General features: G+C 56.0%; 1 long non-coding RNA gene across 1 annotated transcript; it reads right to left on the bottom strand.

The window, feature by feature from the left end:
- Positions 1 to 253: 253 nt before the first annotated feature.
- On the bottom strand, positions 254 to 1,801 carry LOC140695791 (uncharacterized). Its single transcript, XR_012071607.1, has 3 exons — positions 1,720 to 1,801; positions 1,358 to 1,461; positions 254 to 967 (listed from the first exon to the last, which is right to left on the bottom strand). It is a non-coding gene; the product is annotated as an uncharacterized lncRNA (long non-coding RNA).
- Between the last annotated feature and the right edge of the window lie 12,337 nt (positions 1,802 to 14,138).

Here is a 14,138-nt window from a genome sequence, read left to right as displayed (position 1 = left end):
TTTACTGTCCGTATAAACACTAACACCTATGAAGCATGCTCCCCATGTGATAGCTTGGCTGAAGGCAGCTCTTAAATACATAAATTATGCACACCTCGCTAATGAAGGACCTGACAGCCGGGAAGTTCTATTTACCGGGGGCCCCGAGTTTCCATATAAAACCCGGCACCAGCGAGCCAGGATTTGCGCGCAATCACAGTCCTGCCTGCTCTGACTCCGGCTCGTTTCTTTCTTCTTTTAAAAAAAATCTCTCCTCTGTCTTCTTTTTTATTTCCCCCTTTTAAAGGTTTGACATAAAACTGAAGTCGATGTGGAACTGCGCTGCCTGGAGCACACGTGGGGAGCCAGCCCATCTGGCGCGGGCCTCGCCGACGGGCGTGTGGGAGAACAATACGTGGTTTGACAAATTTCAAGGCAGGCTTATGAAAAAATAACAGTGGCGCGGCCGTCGCGGTGAATGCCCGTCCACCTGCGGGCGCGGGCAGGGGTGCCAGGCCCATGAGTCAGGGCGCCCGGTAGGGGATTAGGAGCCCGTGTAACTCACCGTCATCCTGCACGTGTTGGCACAGCGGAGCTGTTGTTCCTGAGACATGTCTCCACCGCTGGGGTGCCGCTGTCCTCAGGCCGGTGGGGTGGGGGTGGGGGTAGGGGGGGGACACGTCCTCCCTCAGGAAGCCTTGTGATGCTCCGGGCAGGGTGGTCCTCAAGGCCAATATCTCTGGAGACTCAGTCTTCTCATTTGAGAAACGGGTGCATGGGGTGGACCACTGGCCTCGGCTCAGCTCCAGCAGTGGAGCCCATTCTGGGTGCCCAGCCTTGTGAGGCTGGTGGGAGAGGCATGGGGGTCCGGCTTCCAGGCAGTCTTGCCCTGAAGACCCCAGCCGACCAGTTTGGGCGCATCCCAGGGCTGCCATATACTGTGTGGCCTCTGGGAGGTCTCACCCTTTCTGTGCCTTGCTTTCTCCACCTGAAAAGTGGAGGTAGTGACAGCACCTGACTCTGAGGAGTGCTGTGAGCAAGCGCTCCGCCCACTGGGCCAGACCCAGAGTGGCTAGTATGTCTGCCAGGGGCTTCTGGATGCTTCCTGTGAGGCTGAGGCTCTGACAGGAAGGAGGCAGAGGGAGGCTGTGTCTTACAGTGTTGGCTGGCCTCTGTGGTGGCCTTGCAATGGCCTCCAAGGGTTGTGTGTGTGTGTGTGTGCATGTGCATAGGGGGTGCCCTGGGTGCTTGGCACCCTCTGACCCTGTCTTTATGGACATCAACCATCCTGAGGATGCTAGGAGAGGATGTGGATGGTCCCTGCAGCACTGGGATTCCCAGCCACCCAAGGGCAAGCTGGCTGCCCCACTCCCCTGACCTGGCTCACAACTTGCGGACACATCTTCTCTGGCACATTCCACCAGCCGTGTCTGGGCTCCCAACCAGGGTGGGGACTGGTCTGATTCTGTCTGAGTCTCTCACCTTTGTATACAAAAAGTGCTCAGTAAGTGTCACAGGATGGGTAAGGGGCAGGAGGTACGATGTGAGCAGATGTGCGAGCGTGGGAGCTACGGGCACCCTCCCTTGCCTCCCGTGGCGGTCTCCCGTCCCATTGCTCCCCTACACCAATGCTGGGCATACAGGGACTCTGTAGAGCTGGATAGGGGTTACCCTGCCCTAGACCCTCTCCAGAAATGGCACACCTAGTGGGTCCCACTTCCTCTCCACTCGGCCTCTTACTTCTGGGCATGTTGCTTCATTTGCTGGAGACCCAGTCTCACCCTGTCAAGCGGGGGTAGGAAAGCCCTCATGAAGGCCTGCCGCACCCAGGGCAGGTCTGAGATACTGTGGGCCCACAGCATGTGGTTGTGGTCATAGCATTCAGGATGTTGGCCTCATCAGCAATGTCACAGAGGGCTTCCTGGAGGAAGGGATGTGCTAGTCACAGACCGGAGGACTTCACTAGGAGGGGCATCCTAGCGGGAGGGGCGACGCAAGCAAAGCCTCAGAGTCTGGATGGCCTTGAGTGGTGGCAGCGTGAAGGCTGTGGACAGGGACATGGTGGGTTGTCAGCTGTACACTCGCCTGCAGGAGAGTTTGCAGACCACTCTGAGGATCAGGCTTGGGCGGGGATGTAAATTGACAAGGTCACAGCATGAGACAAGAAGCCAGCCCTCCCAGCCCTGTTCTGAGCAGCCCGGGCTGCTGGGACACTGACTCAGGGGCCCACAGAGCGGGGCCACGTGCCGCTAGCTTTATTAAATTCATATTTCCACCTCCGTCCGGCACAAATATCTGTATTTACCATCAACTTCGGCAGTATTTATTTTCTAAAGTAGTTCTGTTTAAACAAGGCGTTTCTCTCTTAAATTCATCGACTCCAATTTCCTGTGGACCCCAGCCCTCCACGGAGCTGACATTAATCATTTGCATGACTGCAGGTTCTGCGGCCGCGAGGACTCCGGCGGGCGGCATCCATGGCGCCGGGCTCTGCCGTGGCTTTCCCTGACTCCTCCAATTAGGCCAGGAGGATTGGACACTGGGGGTCCCCACCCCATCCAGATTCTAGCGGTGCCCATCACACCCCACGGTAGCCAGAGGTGGGAGCGTGGCTGGCGGGGGCGGGACGGGGTGAGGGGCCAGCACGGCAGCTCCCGGCTTCCACTCTGGTCGAGTGACTCCCAAAAGCTCCTTTCCTTTGGGAGTCCTGGTGTGGACCTTGGGCATCAGAACCTGGACCCCAGCTGACTGCATCCAGTGCTGGCCCCATCATGGACACGCTCAGTGCCTCAGTTTGCTCATCTGCGAAATGGGACACTAAGCGTCCCTCTTGCCTGGCTTGGACTGAGTTAATAATACACGTGAAGGAGGAGGGTGGTCACGGGCCGTGACTTCTGTTGTTGTTAATGTTTGGGGCCCCTCAGTGACCGGCAGGATCCTCAGGCACAGGGCTGGCCCACAGCAAGTGCTCCGTGGGGGTTGTTCCTGTTCCCTGCCCAGCAGTGTTCCTTTGACTAGTCTTCCTGCCGAGTAAGATGCTCTGGTCTTGGGTTCCCTAGGGGAAGGGCTTGTGCATGCCCCCCGGGGAGTCCTGCACCGCCTGCTGGGGCCTGAGCCCTGGGGCCCTCTGGAGTCCTAGAAGGTGAGGGGCAACCACGGGCCATGTGGCCACCCTGTCCTGCTCCAGCCAGGTGGCCATGCTGGCCCATTTGTTTCCATTGGGCATCTCTGTGCAGTGACTCAAAGTTGTGTGTGGGCCATGACAGCCCAGGGAGCTTGGCTGCCAGCTGTAGCAGGGTGGGGATGACCTAGAAGGTGAGAGGAGGCCCAAACATTGAGTCTGGAAAGAGACAGTAAATGGCTCAGCCCCAGGAGGCTGATGGTAGTAATGTCAGCAACAGCTACCTGGGCAAAGGTTTTGTGAGCTCTCGTGGTCTGCCAGGCACCATGTTATCAGATCATCTCACCAGCTCTCGTTAGCCTATTGTACAGATGGGGAAACTGAGGCACAGAACCAGCAAGCAGCTTGCTGGAGGTCGTGCAACTGGTGAGTGGGGAAGCTGGGATTCCAGAAGCCGGACTTGGACTTAGGACGAGGGTGGCTGGCTCTGCTCCTGTCAGCTGCACAAAGTCCTCGGCCGGGGACGGCTCAGGAGGAGGATCTCAGAGCTCTGCTTCCTGTTGGGATGTCAGGGAAGAGAAGCCTTTGGCCACATGCCTGCCTCTTGATAACGGGAAGGCAGGCATTAGAGCCATGGTCCAAGAGGATCATCTCCAAGGGAACTAGGGATCTGGAAAGGAACCTGGGAGTTATTTTCAGAACAAGGTGCCGTGGATTCTGGCTGGCCCAAGCTCCCCCAGGATCACTAAAAGGGCAAAATAATACCTTGGAAAGTCAGCAGACCTATCCAAGCCACTTACTTTGCAAATGTGGGAAACCGAGGTCCAGAGCAGGGATGGAAGTTGAACGAAACTTCCAGAACTTGTGCCTTCACCTCCCACTCACCTCTGCCCTTTCCGAAAGTTTCTCTTTAAGGCACCAAGGGCAGTAGCTATTTCTTAGCTTGCATTACCCTTCCCCATCTCTCTGGTCAAAACCCCAAAGATGAGTAGGGACTTGCATCAGTTAGACGTTGCTGTGTAACAAATCACCCCAAGACCCAGCAACAATAATTTAATTGCTCCAGATTCTGCAGTTTGGGTGGAACTGGGCAGTTCATCTCTGCTCCATGTGGCATTGGCTGGTGAATCCAGCCATTCTAAGGTGGTCCCACTCAGCCTGGTGCCTGGCTTGGGAGAGTGTGGGCTGCCTGCCCATCTCTCCATGCTCTCTCCTCTCCAGGGCCCCTCTCTCCATACAGCTTTGTTTTGCCAGGACCCTGAAAGTCTTCTGGTCCTAGTGGTCTGGGAGACCAGAGCACCCTGAAAGGGGCTGCTCCAGGAGGAGGGCATGGGAACTACGAGGCCCTGCAGGGATGGAGTCCCTCCCACCCCTGTGCATTGGTCAAAGCAAGTCACAAGGCTGGTCCAGATGCGAGGGGAGGGGAGATGACGTCACCTTCCAGGGAGGAGCGGTTGTGGGGACAGAGCGGAGGAATCCTTGGCTTGTCCCTGCAGACCGTCTGTAAGGCGCTGAGGCCACACCAGCAACTGTCCCGATGCTGACAGAATTGGGGAAAGCCTTGGAAGGAGGGCAAGGACAAGGTCAGGTGTGGGTTTGACACAGGGTCTTTGGGGGCCAGTGTTGGGGTGGGCTAGAGTGAGAAGTAGAGGGGCTGCCAAGAGCTGATTCCTGCCCCCCAAGCCCACATGTTGAAGCCCATCCCCCGGCGTGACTGTCTTAGAGATGAGGCCTGTGAGGAGGTGACTCAGGCTCAAGGAGGTCATAAGGGTGGACCCTGATCCCATAGGATTAGTGTCTTTATAGGAAAAGGAAGAGACACCAGAGCGCTCCCTCTCCGTCATGTGCAGATGCAGCAGGAAGACGGCTGTCTCCAAGCAAGGAAGAGAGTCCAGAATCTTGAACTTGGACTTCCAGCCTCCAGAACTGTGAGGAAGAAATGTCTGTCATTTCAGCCCCCAGCCCGTGGCATTCTGTTGTGGCGGCCCAAGTGGACAGAGACAGCAACCAAGAAGGTGGGTCTTGTGTGGGGCTCTTTCCTCAGCCGGCATCGTCCCTGACACCACTGTGTGGGGCATGGTCATTGGTCTGTGGCTCCCACAGTGATTGGGGATCCCACCCTTCTCTTATTTGGTCCCCACGTTTCTGCCCCAGGCTGAAGAAAGTGGGGTCAGGCCATGTGACCAGCCGAGGCACGTGACCAGTAGAAGCCACTGACCAGCATGCGCTGAGGTCACCAGCCTCCATTCAGGTCATCAGCACTGGTGTGTCTGTTTTTCAGTGAATACCACCCAAGGTCACCCTCAGAACAGTCACATCTGCAGCACAGACACTGCTGTGGTCCCCATTTTACACCTGGGGGCTGATGTGACAAAGGGCCACAAACTTAAGAGCCTTAAACAACAGACAATTATCCTCTCCCGGTTCCAGAGGCTGGATGTCTGCGACCAAGGTGTCACAGGGCTGCACCCCCTCTGATGGCCCCAGCGGAGGGTCCTTTGTGCCTCTTGTGGCTTCTGGGGGCTCCAGGTGTCCCTGGGCTTGTGGCCACATCAGTCCAAGTTCTGCCTCCACAGTCATGTGGCCTCTGTCTTCGTGTGCCTCTGTGTCCTCATCTCTTCTTCTTACGAGGATGCTAGTCATTGGACCTGGGGCCCACCCTCCTCCAGTACAACCATGTCTTAACTAATCACATTCGCAGAAACCCTACTTCCAAGTAAGATAACGTTCCTGGTCTCCAGGCGGACATGCCTTTTGGAGACGTTACTCCATCTACTCTGGAGACCGAGCCCAGAAGAGGCTCTCTCCAGCCACACGGACCAGGCAGCAGATCAGAGATTCCCGCTGGGCCTGTGGGTGCCCCACCTACTCCGCCCCCACGGGAAACTTCCCTCTTCCCCTCTTGGGGTGACTGAAAACCAAACAGCTGATCACTCTGGGTGCATTTGGCCTCTGGGCTGTCAGTACTGTGCTGTAGAATGAATACAGCGGCATTCGAGGGGTGTTGCAGGAGTGGAGGGGGCTTCCCCGGCCCCCACATCTGGTGAGGGCCCTGCCGTCCACGCCCGTCCACGGGCTGCACTGAGGCAGCTCCAGGGGGATGTACATGCACTGAGGGGGCAGCCACCTCCCTGGAACTTGGTGGCAGAGTGAGTGGGGTTGTGGGGACACTGGGCTCTCAAGTCACCATTGAGCTCACAGCACCAGATTGTTCTTTTTTTTTTTTTAATTGACAAATAAAACTTGTATATATTTAAGGCATACAATGTGATGTTTTGATATACATACGCTCTGTGAAATCATTACCATGGTTAACCTAATTACCATCGCCTCACATAGTTACTTCTTTTTTTGTCTATTTGTGTGTGTGTGCGTGTGCACGTGTATGTGGTGAGAACACTTAAGATCTATATTCTTGGCAAATTTCAAATACACAATGCAGCACTGTTAACTGTAGGCACTATGCCATGTGCTAGAGCCTCAGAACTTGCTCATTTTGTAGCAGAATCTTTGTGCCCCTCAGCCTTTTCTCTTCTCTTAGCTTATTTGGTTGGGAACAGCATTCAAGTACATGAGTAAAACTTGTAGACATTCTGTATGTAAAAATATTAAAAATTTACAAGTGAAAATTCACTTGTCCCCACGGATAGCCCAGCCACCCCACTTCTGATTCCCTGTCTCTCTTCCACAGGTATCCACCTTCGCCTGTTTGGAGCACATCCTTCAGGCATTAAAACATACCTTTATTTATGTGCATGTGTGTGTGTAGAAAACATATAGTATTAATTTTTTTGTTGAAATTGCAAATAGGCAGTGAATGTCCATGTACCCATTGCCCAGCTCCACCAGCCTCCTCTCATGGCCTCCATATCCCCTCCCCCAAGGAATCATTCCAAGCAAACCCCAGGCACCACCTCTCTCATTTACAAGCATCTCGGTATCTTCCAGTCTCCCAGAGGTGGGGCTCCTTTTCCCTTCAACAACACCATTCCATCAGCACACTTAACAAAATTAGCAGTCATTCCTTAATATCGTCTAATGCCCCATCTGTCTTCAAATTTCCCCTGATTGTTCCAAAAATGTCTTCTTGCGATTAGTTTGTTTGACTCGGGATTTGCTGGGCTGTCAAAGGGCCTCCCGGGGATCATGTTTCTACACTTCACCGTGCAGGTTGCTTCCTCCACTCCCCATCGCGCCTCAGAGACTCATCCTGTCCGAACCTGCAGAAAACCTCAGAGGGCTTCCTAATTTATTTAGTCACACCTCTATTGATGAAGACACATTTCGGCTGGTCTGGGGTTTTGCTACAAAAACAAGGCTGCAATTAACATTCTTGTCCTGCTCTTTCTGTGCCCTCTGAGTGTTTTTCTGGGGACAAAGGCTGGCTCTTGGGCAAACCGCTTCGGCTCCCTGAGCCTCGGTTTCCCTTTAGAGTGGAAATTGCCTAGATGCTGTCGGCATTGGTATCCAGGATGGCTCCCCGAAATCACCCACCAGGAGCCCTCATTTTTCCCTGAGAAGGGAGAGGAGGTGCTTTGCCCCATCTTGGAGGCACCGTTACAGTGTGTCCCAGACGGAGGGTCTCAGTGGCGAGGATCTGAGTTTCTGATGAGGCTCCTTTCTGTTGTCTGGGCTGTTGGCTGTCCCAGACTCTCCCAGCTGACCCACGGGGGCTCACACAGAAATGTGTCTTCTCCCAGTTTCGGAGGCTGGAGGTCTGAAATAAAGCTAACAGTAGGGCCACGATCCCTCTGGAGACTCTTGGGAGGATCTTTCTTGCCTCCTCCAGTTTCTGCTGGCCCCAGGCCTCCCTTCGGCTGTGGCCTCATCACTCCAGCCTCTGCCTCTGTCGTCACGTGGCCTTTCCCTGTGTGTCTGTGTCTGTGTCCTCACCAGTCGTTGGATTTCAGTCCCAACAGAATAATCCAGGGTGATCACATCGCAAGATCCTCAACTCATTAACCTGCAAAGATCCTCCTTGCGCATAAAGTCACACTCAGAAATACCGGGCAGATGTGACATTTGGAGGGACACCATTATACCTCTAGGTGGTGTGTACCCTGGAGTCACAGTGAACTTGGACCTCACCTGCTGGGGAATCTGGGAGCTGCTTGGGAGGCTGCGGCAGCCTCAGGAAGGACGCATGCTCCTCCCAGGCAGGAGCCATTTAAGTCCTGCTGGTGTTTGTTTTCTAAGCTGCCCAAGGGGTCGCCACACAGTGGTCACAACCACACACACTGCTGATCGCCTAGTCTCCACGGTCAGGGGTCCAGGGGTGGCCTAGCTGGCTCGTCTGCTCAGGGTCTCCAGGCCGATGTCCGTGCATCACCCAGGGCTGGGGGCTCGGGTCCTCGCCACGCTCCCCGTGGTTGGCAGAACTCAGGTCCACGCAGCTATGGGTTGAGGCTGTCCGCCGGAAATAGCTCTCACTCCGAGGCCACCAAGGTAGCCACATGGGCCCCCCAAAAAGGTGATCCAGGCCTGCAGAAGGGCACCTCTCTGATGCATCACCTTGTTTTAAGGCTCTCCTCCCGATTAGGTCAGGCCCACCCCGAAACAGTCTGATCAGTAACGTGTTCGTGGGTCTTGTCACAGTCACAGGATGGGACCCTGGATGTGGGCCAGCTCAGCATCCTGCCGACCACACTGCCCAAGAGGAGGCAGTGTGAAGCTTCAGCAGCTGGGGGACAGTCATGAATGTGGGAGCCGGGGCGGGGGAGGTGGCCAAAGAGGTGATGGTGCCTGTCCCAAAGAAGTCACAGAAAGGGGCCAGCAAAGGTGTCTTCTCAAATGCCCACAGAGGTACCTCGAGAGACAACGTCACTCACTGGCCAGGCTCAGGGAGAGTGACCCATCTGCAAAAGAACCCGCTGCCCTCCTCCCCCAGCCCTCCCACAGCCAGGCTCGGACTGGGCAGCTGGTGAGCAGGAGGGAAACCCACCTGGGCTCCTGCAGGGAGACGGTGCCGTACGGATCAGGGTCAGAAGTTTCATTGTCCTGCAGGATGGAACACTCTAATCTCTGAAATAGCTCCATTCCTAAAAGACAGACCGGGAGTCACTGGACACAACCAGATGTGGTGAGAAAAACGCCATGTGTTCACCAAACCCCATTTTGTTTCTCCCATCACATGAGTGAAGAGCCTTTCTCTGGCTCCAGTGAAGTCCCAGGGCTGGGTGACTGGTTTGAGCCACTCTACAAGCGGGACAGGGGACATGTGTGCCTTTCCTGGCTTGGCCCCCAAATCTCCTCCACCCTCTGTCTTTTATCCTCTCTTGGCCCTTGCAGAAGATGCAGTCAAGGATGCTGAGGCCCTGGAGATGGCAGAGTTACCATGAGGAAGGAGGCTGCATCCCCATTCATCCTATGAATGAGGGAAGGAAATCTCAGGGGAGACATGAGGTGGGTCCCAGAAGCCGCAGAGGGTCGCAGGGCTGGTAGGAAGGACATCACGAGGTCAGGGCACACAACCTCCAGGGTGGCTCCCACCTCTTCTACTACCCTGTGTGGGGAATTGCAGGAATGAGCTGACCGAGAGTGACCATAGAAGGTTAGGAAAACTGCCTGGGATTTCCTGGGCTGGTTGGAGACCAGTGGGAGGACATCAAAGTTGCTTCAGAGATAGGGAAACTGAGGCTCAGAGAGGCCCGTGGAAGCCCCTGCTCTGAGCTCACAGGAGGGCGGGCCCCCACACAGCTGGAGCCCTGGGGAGCTGATGAAAACAGGGCTGCTTCACCATGGAGCGTGTCCACACCCAGTTCTCCTGTCATTTCATGGAGTCGATGGCGTCTGGGACACAGACGCCCCCACCGTTTTGTTTTCATACACCGATTTGTAACCATGAGGCAGGGAACACACTTCCCTTAAACAAGGCTCTGGAAACTTCCAGGACTTTCAAATTCTTGACCTCATGGAACACATGCCATCTGCAGGACAGAATTATACCGAAGGCCACAGTGGAGGGGAGTCCTGAGTTTCCACACTGTCTCCCGTAGCCCCCGGCCCACCTGGCGCAGGGAGGCAGACTTTCTCCAGGACAGCCCCTCATCTGCCCCCGCCCCACACATTCTTTGCTGGTGACATCACCCGGCGCAGGCAGGTGGCAACCCAAAGCCCTGGTGGCAGGCGGACAAAGGGCAGGGATTAGGCCTGAATGACAGGCCCGACAGCACCCTGGGTGAATCCTTGCTGGGGCTGCCTCTGCCCCGAGCGAGTGGGAAGGGCCTGGCCCCGAGCTGCAGTAATAGCTGGATGTCTGTCATCACTCCCTCCCAGGGTGGCCCCAGGCCTCATGGAACACTCACATCATCCCCCGCCTGGCAGCCCTGCTGCTCCAACTGTCCTACCACCTGTGCCAAAGCCACCCAGCCGGAGACGGGCAGGCAAGGCCAGGGTGGGAGCCGGGGCTGTAACCCCAAGTGCACACCTCTCTGGCACCAACCTGCCGTCCCTAATTTCTTCTGGACTTCCCCTAAGGCAGACAGCGCCAGTTCCCACTTTGCAGATGAGCAAACGGAATCAGCCCGGCTGCTAGGGGCCCAGGATGCCTGTTGAATGGAGACTGGAAATGGGGGCATTGTTGTGAGGTGCTGGGGGAGGGGGTTGGTGCATGCCATCGGGTGGCGTCCTGAGTGTGTCCAGCCACCCCGAGGGGCCTGGGGCAAAGGCGAGAAGCCCAAGTGGCCCTTTCAGCATCTGAGTCTTGCCTGCGATGGGGAGAGAAGCGTCCAAGCTCTGGTGGGCTGGAAGGGCTGGAGGGGCTGGAGGGGCTGGAGGGGCTGGAGGAGAGGTCTGCCTCTGAGACCAGCCACCGCATTTGGGGCCTCAAAGTCCGCTCGTGGCAGCAGGGATGTGCCTGTCCGCCCTGCCCCAGCCCTGCAGTTCCCTGGATCTGTGTCCCTCTGTGAAGGAAGGGTGACCATTCCTGTCTCGCTGGGCTGGGATGGGGCAGTCAGTGGCTGTGGACACAGGGCACTGAGACAAAGCGGGTGCTTGGCAAGGTGACATCTTCCCACCTCACCCTGACTCCTCCTGCTTCTTTCTCTCTGCTGGTCCTTCATCTGGAGCCCCAGAGCAGCCATACAGGGTACGGGCGTGTCCTCTAGGAGCCACAGCGCAGCCCGGGCCAGCCCTGCCCTCCACGATCACCAGGACCCCAGCTCCCTCCCCACTGCAGCTCTGCCCACCTCTGGTCCTGCTGTTCCTCTGCTCAGCCAGCAGACAAGACAGCTGGGCTGAGCGGTGGGGCCGTGGGATGGAGCCCTTCAGGCACAAGGCCAGCCTCTCTCCCACGGGGCTCCCGGGGCTCGGAAGCCATGGTACCAATGACCAACATCCTCTACGCGGGTCCAGCATTCTCCCGGCAAGGGCTTTACTGCCCACGGGGCTGTTGACCGAGCATGGATTGGTTCCTAGCTGCTCCTGGCTTGGAGAGGACTGATGAGGCCTGGAGAGGGTCACAGAATCCATTGACCTGGCTGCTGTGAAGGTGGGACATGGCCAGCCGCAGCTCTCCATGCTGTCATTAGCAGCCCCTGGCCCAGTTTATGTGGAGGACATGCATGAACAGGCCATTCTCGTGTGGGGAGCTGGTGGCCATGTAGGGGTCCCACACCCAGGGGCAGTGGTGCAGAACTGTGAGATGACAAAGTGGTATTGTTTTAAGCCACTAAGTGTGGAGTGATTCTTTATGCAGCGTAGAAAGTGAATACAGAGGTCATCCTACACAAGCCAGCTCCTGGCAAAACTGTCAGGTGACCACAGATGCCCCAGACAAGATCAGCTGAGCCTGGGAGAACCAGCTGGCCAGTAGACTCGTGAGCAAAACTAAACCCTTGCTGATTTAGATCAGCAAGTTCTGGGTACTTTGTTATGCAGCGGGAGCTAACTGATATGGCTTGTTAACACCTACAAACCAGCAGGGAAGGCTTGAGAAACACAGCACAGGGAGCTCTGGGGGCTTCGAGCTGGGGACCTCCCAGGATAGTTAAAAAATGCAATCACAGCACATCACTCCCCCGAACAGTCCCAAACGGGCTCATGTGCAGAAAACCTGACAACCATTTCACAGTCCAGGAGTCTGAGGTTTGGAGGGGCGGAGTAACCTGCCTAACATCGAACAGATGGCCAGAAGGGAAGGGGTCGGAGTGGAGGACGTCAGTCCCTGAGGACCAGAGGTTCAGGCTGCTGTGGCTGTGACCCAAGGTGGCTTCACATGAGGAGGGGGAGCTGGAACACACCCCCACCCCTCCTCTTCCCTTCCCGGCTCCACCCTGAGTGGCAAGAAGCTCAGGAGTGATGTTACAACTTGGAAAGCGTCAGACCACACGAGAAACCAATTTTTGCCTCCACTTAAAGAAAATAAAATAAAATAACCCCAAAGCATTTGAAGTTCTGCCCGCCTTGGCTGCCTTCCCTGTGGGCTGGGCTGGCGCTGCTTCGGACTTGGGTCCCCAGAACACCCTTTCCCTGGGCGCCCCAGGCCCCAGCCGGCTCCACCCAGCCCCTCAGTCCTGCCAGGCTACCGACATACCCAGTCCCAGAGCCTGAACCGGGCAGGCCAGAGAACACAGCCTCTTTCTCTCAGGACGCTACAACGGTGCATCCTTACAGCCTCAGAATGTTCACAGTCCTCCCGTTTAAGAGGGGCTCTCCCCTGTGGTGCTCTGGTGAGCGAAATCTTACCCCAGTACCTCAGAAGGTGGCTGTGTTCAGAGATAAGTTCTTCACAGAGGTGATTCAGGTAAAACGAGGCTGTTAGGGTGGGCCCTAATCCAATGAGACTGGTGTCCTTGTAAGAAGAGGAGATCAGAACACAGAAGCGCCCAGAGGGAGACCATGTGAGGACCCAGGGAGAAGGTGGCCAGTCTGCAAGCCAAGGAGAGAGGCCTCAGGGGAAACCGATCCTGCCTGCAGGTTCGTGGTTTAGGCTGCCTGGGCTGGGGTGCTTTGTTACGCAGCCCTGGCAAAGTCCTTATCAGCCTGTTGCAGGGCTAAACTGCTCTGGGTGTGTTCCTCCCTTATGCTCATCTTGCCTGAGGCAATTTGATGGATTAGGAGATTTTACTAGGCATTGACCTCAAAGGCCTCTCAAACTCCCCCTCTGTGTGTAGGTGAGTCAGTCTTCTCAGTCTTCCAGGCCAGATTTCCCGAGCACCCTCTACGCCTCTTCTGTTTGGCTCTGTCCTGAGCACATTTCTTTTCTGTAACTACTGCACAAGCACAGGCAGTTGCAGCCCCACACTGTTAGTGTCAGCCTTCCCCACCTCTCCTCCCAAAGCCACTCATTCAAAGTTCAGCTTGCTGCTGTAATTACATGGGTCACCATCTTTCTAGCTTCTGATACGGACTTCACCCCACCTCCTGCCCAGCCCCTACATCAACACCACCACACGAGCGTCATGCATTCTGGTAATTTTCAGTCACCTCCCCATTTCTGGTACCAGTCCAGTCCTTGGCATGAGTCAGGATAAGCTAGGTTCTGCTGCAAAAACAAAGGCATCTCAAAGTCTTGTTTCTCACGCACGTCCCATCTTGCTCTCAGGTCAGCTGGGACCCTGCACCCCACCAGTTACTCAGGGCTCCAGGCCGGCAGCAGTCCCGCCATCTTGCAGTGACTCCTGTGGCTCCTTGGGTACCACAAACTGAAGAAGAAAGAGCTGGGAGGTGGAGACTGGCTCTTCTCTGCTCCAGCAAGGAAGTCACTCTGCTCATAGGCCCCAGGCCAAAACTAATCCCACAGATCTGCTTAACTGCAAAAAGATTGAGAATGTGGAGTGTTTGCTGAACTCAGGCCATTTTGTGTGGGAAACTGTAGAGACACCTACAGAAGCAGGAGGCCTTGGGGACCCAGGTGCAGCCTGCCTCCCCTCTGCACCTGCCCAGTGCATATCGGGCCTAGGGATGCACTTCGCCCCACCCTTTGAGGCTCACCTCAGGCTCCTGGGTATTGCTCGGGGCTGTTGGGAGTCTCAGCTCTGGATATGGTCCTGAGGAAAAAGGAGAACCGAAGCCCGGGGGCTGCCCACCTACCACTGAG

The sequence above is a fragment of the Vicugna pacos genome, chromosome 4, assembly GCF_048564905.1.
Source record: "Vicugna pacos chromosome 4, VicPac4, whole genome shotgun sequence".
In the NCBI taxonomy this organism is placed as follows: domain Eukaryota; kingdom Metazoa; phylum Chordata; class Mammalia; order Artiodactyla; family Camelidae; genus Vicugna; species Vicugna pacos.
The sequence above is the reverse complement of the archived record's forward strand: the minus strand, read 5'-3'. Positions and strand labels throughout refer to the sequence as shown.